The sequence below is a fragment of the Lactuca virosa genome, chromosome 4 (genome assembly GCF_052849685.1).
Source record: "Lactuca virosa cultivar CGN04683 chromosome 4, Lactuca_virosa_CGN04683_v6, whole genome shotgun sequence".
NCBI lineage: Eukaryota > Viridiplantae > Streptophyta > Magnoliopsida > Asterales > Asteraceae > Lactuca > Lactuca virosa.
In genome coordinates this window covers 507,678,291-507,684,951 of record NC_136429.1, presented here as the reverse complement: position 1 = coordinate 507,684,951, position 6,661 = coordinate 507,678,291, and the positions used below count along the sequence as shown (strand labels likewise).

Here is a 6,661-nt window from a genome sequence, read left to right as displayed (position 1 = left end):
TTATGATTTTGGTTATAGTTAATTGAAACGTCTGTCCTAATGCCATAATTATGTTAAAATTAATTAACTTTATATACTTTTAAGTTACTAATATTGATTTTTTTTATAAAAATGATGTCCCCAACTAGAGATTTTGAATCAACTTGTTCGAAACATAAAAGAAAACCAAAAAAAGAAACAAATAAATACCTCAGTAAATTTATTATCAAACAATTGCTAAAAATGTCATCATAATGAAGAACCATTTGAAATCGAGCAAAATGTATTCAAAGATAACATTGTAAGTTTAGATAATCTTCAATCTAATGATGATAAATATACATAAGGGGCAACACTAAATCGTGGATGAAGTTGATGAAGTTGTAGAAGAACATAGAAAAGAAGTAGTTGAATTACGAGTGTAAGAAAGTATGCCTGCAGTAGATGAAAACATAGGCAACTTGAATGGTAATGGTAATGACAAAGAAAATATTCCAGTAAACATCTATAATTCTAGAAATTAGGAAACGTTTAATGAATAATTTGAGATATTTACGATTGATAAATAGATAAAATTTTTACAATAAGTACTTATCAAACTGATAAAAACATTATAGTGATTAGCTTTTGTACTATAAGTATATTGATAAAGTATTTTGTTTCCCTTATGAGTTATCTAAGAAGAAAGCAAAATGAAGTAATCTAGAACATGAGGGAATAATTATGGACATCTTGTTTATAGTTCGAAGATATATGAAAATAATGCATGACATGTCGATTATATATCATTTTTGGAAAGTTTTTTTTGTAGCAATCTCAACTTATTATTTAAGAATGAAGACCCGTATAAAGTGCTAATGTAGGGAATTTATAGGATGCATGTTATCAACTTTAAGTTTTGAATTTAGTAGTAGGGAATTACTTAATAACTATTTTACAAGAATTTGTTTTATAAAGCCTCAATTTAATTTTGACACACAGCCTTCAAAATGTTAAGAGCAAGTCTGTCGTGAATGTCGTGAGGAGGAGTGATATTCTCTACCTCAAGTCGTGAATATGAGCCAAACGATAGAAACATGTGGTCATTTGTGGCCTTGGTCATACCCCTCTATGTCACATGGGGTTCTGTGAATGCCAACCTCTCCTCCACCTCAATTTTCACCTCAACACCACGCCCATGACTTGGATGGTATATCGTACGACTTAATTAAAAGTAGGGCCGACCCATGGGGAGTTCAAAAGGTGCCCATGAACATGGCCTAAAAAATCGTAGGGCCTAATTTTTTAGCAATTATAATATACTATGTTCAGTTAGGGCCCAAAAACAAATTAGGTTAGTCTTTTTTGGTAAGCAACAGGCAACGCAAGCAACAAGAGAAAAGAGCAGGAAAATTAGAATTTTTGGGAAAAGAAAAACGTTTCGATTTTTGTTTGTTGATTTGCGTATGAGGCAGAAATTAATGATGGCCAGTTAATCGTATCCCATCCTTGACGGCAATGACCTCATTGTTTCTTAAATATCAAACGATTTTAGAGGCAACAATCTCTTACAATATCACTTCTTATTTTTTTTCGAAAATCAGAAGCAGCAATTCTATAATTTTATTGAAATTAAGCTTTGAGTGCTTCCAATCTCAAGGGGGGGGGGGGGGGGGGACTGAATCTTATAATCGTTTTTCTTTGTTTCGAAAACCAACCTCGAGGTTTCGAAATCAGAAGGTAAGGCATTTCTGATTTGACTTTTCTGGTTCATTTTTTCGTCTTCATTTTATATGGTTTAAAATCAAAAGGTAAGTGATTTTTGATTTTTGATTTTGAAGGTACAAACAAAGTACTTTCGAAAATCGAAAGGCACCAAGAAATCAGTTTCGAAAAATAAGAAAGGAACAAGAAAACCAATTTCCGATTTTGTAGATACAAACAAATCAAATTATGTTTTTCCTTTTAGGTTCTATTTTTACTTATGATAATTTCTAATGTATTATAAGTAAATTATTTTCTTTTCCTTTTATTTTTTCTTATTCCTATTTTTTTAAAGTTAGAGGCATTGAAGCAACAATCTATGGACTGACGATCATTGTTTGAGGTTTAGAAGTTTCTGATTTCAGATTTTTTAGAAGTTTCAGAAAATCAGAAAGTAACTTTTTGATTTCTGATTTTTTTAGATTGAAGCCAGTAAGAGTTCTATATGTTTGCTAATGTAATATAATTTGCTTATTTCATTTCTATTTTTTCTTACAGTTTTATTAAAGGAAAAACACATAATCAAGTTTTATTCTTCAAAATCAAGAACCAAGAAGCAAATCATTGAATCATAGTTTTATTTTTTAGAAGGATTACAATTTTCAAGTAAAGAAGCAAATTTCGTTTGTCGTATTATTTTGAATGAAAATTTTTATTTATATATTTTTCAATAAAAATGAAAAGTTATAATACTTTTGCTAAATTATTTAAATAAGAACATCGTTTTCTTTACTGATTTGCATTTTGCATAGTGCCTCCTAAATCTTGTGGTCAGTCAGTGTCTCCTAAATCTCACGGCCGGCCATGATTAAAACACTATTGGATGGTTTATGTGTCAAACACCCACTATATATGACGAAATGTTCATTTGGCCTTATGTAGTGCAAAACCTATATCTTAAAATATAGTAATTTTTAAAATCTTATGGCATAACCTAAGACACACCAAAGTCACCACCACTAGTTATATATTTACAGTATCTAATGAAAACAATACACCTATGACTGTAGTTCCACGTATACATTAGTAGTTATCATGGTGGATATTTACTATTCAAAACATGAAAATATATATATATATATATATATATATATATATATATATATATATATATATATGGATGTTACATGTATGCTATCCACAAACAGTACGTATAATCGACAACTTTAATTTGATTTTGGAATCTGCCTAAAACTATCGACTTAAAACAAAATTTGCCAAACTAAAACCGACAAATTGGTAAGTTGAAAAAGCTTGCGTTTATTAAAAATGAAAAAGAAAACTACTAGACATTAAACCAAATCTCATATTTAAGTACTCTCAGGTGAATTCTTAAAAATATATCTATCTTTTGAGATAGATATTAAAGTGAAATATAATTATAAAAAAATCCTTACATATGAACAAACAGGAAGTATTGAAAATTTCAGCGACAGCAACAGTGGAGAAGGTCCCGCTATATCAATTTAAAAGAAACAGAATAGAAACTTTCTTGCAGTGAATTATTTAAGTTATAAAATAAAATTCTTTTCCCACCAAATCATTAAACCTTTTGTAGAATCTAAGAGTATACAAACAATCAAGTTATGTTTTAAAACATCTATTTTATCTGATTTTACACTTGAAATTAATATTTCGAATGATCTTAATATACCAATAAACATTCGAATTGCCTCATTCCTTTTCAAAGCATTAATAGGTTCAACAATTCTTCTGACATGAATACCTACCTTTGGTTTACTTCTTATAATAATTGATGTTTTTACCGACACAGTACAATTTGAATTTATGGTAGATGTAATTTAAAAATATTTCATATGTTTGTGATTTTTGTCCATCACACCATTAGGTATAATCTTGATTAACCGGAAACAAACTAGATTTAGCTTTAATTATATCGTGGGTTTGGAGGTGGGGAGTACACATTCGGATAAATTAAAGTGATCACAAGAACGTAGGGTTGTGATGCAGTGGGCAGCACCCCTGGTGGAGTTCCAAAGGGCATCGCACCTGGAGGGGTCCAAGGGACAGAGAACCCCTAATAGTGATCACGATTGCATTTAAATCTTTGATTTTGCCTCCAAATTCTTAACTGAAAACAACTAACTTTTTTATGTATTCAAGATTTTGGTTGTTACATAGACAAAATCTTCTCTTTGTAAAAATTCAGTCCCAAAAAAACACCAAACAAAACAAGGTATTATGTGTTTGAATATTGGATTCTTCCTTAAATTCAGATTGCATTTCTTTATTGGATTCTCACAACGATCTACATGGTAGAAATCACAAAAATTTTGGGAAATATTTCATACACGATCTTTGAGATATCCAAGTTGTTACGTGTTACTAATAATATCCCTAATTTTTAAACACCATATAACAAAATAAATAACTAAAAAGCAGAATTTAGCTCAAAGATATTACTCTGATTTTACCATAAGATAAGATGAGTGTCATATATCTTACATTTGATATCATTTTTACAACACATAGCTTTTCTGTGTGCTACGATACTACACTAGTAAAAAAAGATGGAAATCTAGCACGTGTATATATCTTTATCTTTAAAGGCGTAATAATTTACACTCAACAGTTTTTCCCCCAAAGATACATATCAAAATATTATCTCAAACGATCTTTAACGACTTATTAGAGTCGTCTATAGAGTCGTATAGGTAAAATACGTAGACATACGAATGTATACATGTATTAATGGACGTATTTTGATTTATAATTTGGGGAAAATTGTTGAAAATTCTTGTACCTCAAGATTCAAGAACAGTTGAAGTTTGTAAAAGATCGTAAGGTGCCCAAAGTGTATCCAAAGGACAAGCTCTATTCCCATCTAGTCTAACCCATGGCTTCCCTTTCCCACTCCAATGCAGTAAACTCACCGGCCCCGGATGTAAATCACGGCAAAGACCTTGAAAATTATCACCACCTAATCCATGTTGGTTCCATCGGTGGTCCACCGGAGCTATCTTTCCGGCGAAAACAAGTAGGAAAGGAGGTAGTGATCCCAGTTCGTATATCCTTATTCTTTTCTGTAACTCCATCCATTCTATAATCTTTGTGGTGTAATCTCCCTCGCGCCACCTTGCAAGATCGATCACCATGACTCCGGTGTTGAAGTAACATGCTTTTCGGTCGGAGAATGTGGCGGAGAGAGAAGGGTTTGACCAGAACGTCGGCGTGAAGTAGGATGTGAAGTTGGCGTTGCAGTATTCCGGTGCGGCGAGGACTTTGCGATCAGTTTCGTCTCCGAATGGTGTGGCGGCGAGCTTAGCAATGTCGTCGACGAGTACCAGGTCGGAGTCGAGGTAGACGACTTTGTTGACGCAGGCGGGGAGGAGGTCGGCGAGGTAGTTACGAGCGTAGTTTAGTGGGCAGTCGAGGGCGGAGCGAATGGAGGTTGAGATGAGTCCTAAAACGGCGGGGTCGTCGAATCTGTAGACGTTGAAACGGAGGTAAGGGAAGGAGGTGGCGAGTGTGAGCTGGATGTTGTCGGTGTATGCGGAGGCGGAGGCGACGAAATGGAAGCGAATGTTTTCCGGGCAAGAAGAGTGTTGAAGGACGGAAAGAATGGCAGCCATGGATCCCCGGAGGTAAGCAGCATCAAGAGTCATGGCGACGTGAACTGCATTACCGGAGCAGATATCATCGGCGGTAAGGCAATTGGGTGAGTTGTAGAATTTGGGTGCTTCTTTGAAGTAAAGAGGGGCGGCGGCGGTGGTGGTGGTGGTGGAAATGACGTCGGTGGAGATAAGTAACAGAAATGTTAATAGGAGAGAGAGATTTGAAGGAGGCATCTCTTTGGTGAAAGCATAGATCTTTTCTCTTTTTTTTCCCACTTATCAGTGGACGATGATATGGTCTTTGGTCTTTTGACCGTTCGAAGATTTAAGTCTAAAATATATTTAAATTATTTAATAACAATATTCTCTAAGCCTACAATATATACAAACTGGTATTTAGTAACAATATTCATAAACAGATAAATAATTTAGTCCAAGGCACCAAAAGGTTATTAGTCCAATGGTATTAGTTGATGTCATTCCTTTTTAAGGTGGACGGTTCAAGTCTCGTCGTGAACATAAGTAGATTTAAGTATTATTAGTTTAAAAGTAGATTAGATTTGTCGGTTAAAAAAATTTAGTTTAAAACATCTTAGTGTATAGGAAATACTAAAATGGTTGAAGTGGTTGTTTCTTTTATAAATGGATTATAATCCAACGGTCTCAGATGTTGTTGAAATGTATATTTTTTCAACTGTTTAAGGGTTCAAGTCTTGTTGTTAACAAATGAGTAGATTTTAGAGGTGACGGAGTCATGGCAAAATGAAGGGGAAGTACCCCAAGTACCTCCGGCCAAGACACCACTCCTTCCTCAGTAGGTTGTGAGTGGTGGATTGTTTATGTGATTTCACTAACACGATTCTTTCTCTCTCTCTTGTATCATGTGCTTTAAAACTTTTACTTTTGTTGTTTTGTATTTTTTTTTTTTAAATTTAGTGGGTTGAGTGAGTTGAAAAATATAAATTTTCATATGTTTTGGAGTGGGAAAGATAGAAAAGAGAGGAAAGAGAAAATATCTAATATGGAACTGATGTAATAGTGGGTTAGGAGAGTTAGGAGGGAAACTAAGGCCATGTTTGGGTCCCGGTTGTAAGGCCATGTTTGGGTCCCGGTTGTAAATTGAAAAACTATCTCATAGTTGAAAAGCTAGCTGTCAGATTATAAAAAAGCTGATAAAAAATAATGTTTGCTAAAAGTAGCTAATATGGTAGCTGATATATATATATATATATATATATATATATATATATATATATATATATATATATATATATATATATATATATATATATAATGATATTTAAGATAATAAATTTTCTATAACTAGTTAAATGTATATTTGGAATATTTTAGAAAACTCCTCG

At 33.1% G+C, this 6,661-nt stretch overlaps 1 pseudogene; it reads right to left on the bottom strand.

Annotated features, from left to right (window-relative positions):
* Positions 1–4,117: 4,117 nt before the first annotated feature.
* LOC145109377 (putative galacturonosyltransferase-like 1 pseudogene) lies at positions 4,118–5,589 on the bottom strand (annotated as a pseudogene).
* Positions 5,590–6,661: the final 1,072 nt, after the last annotated feature.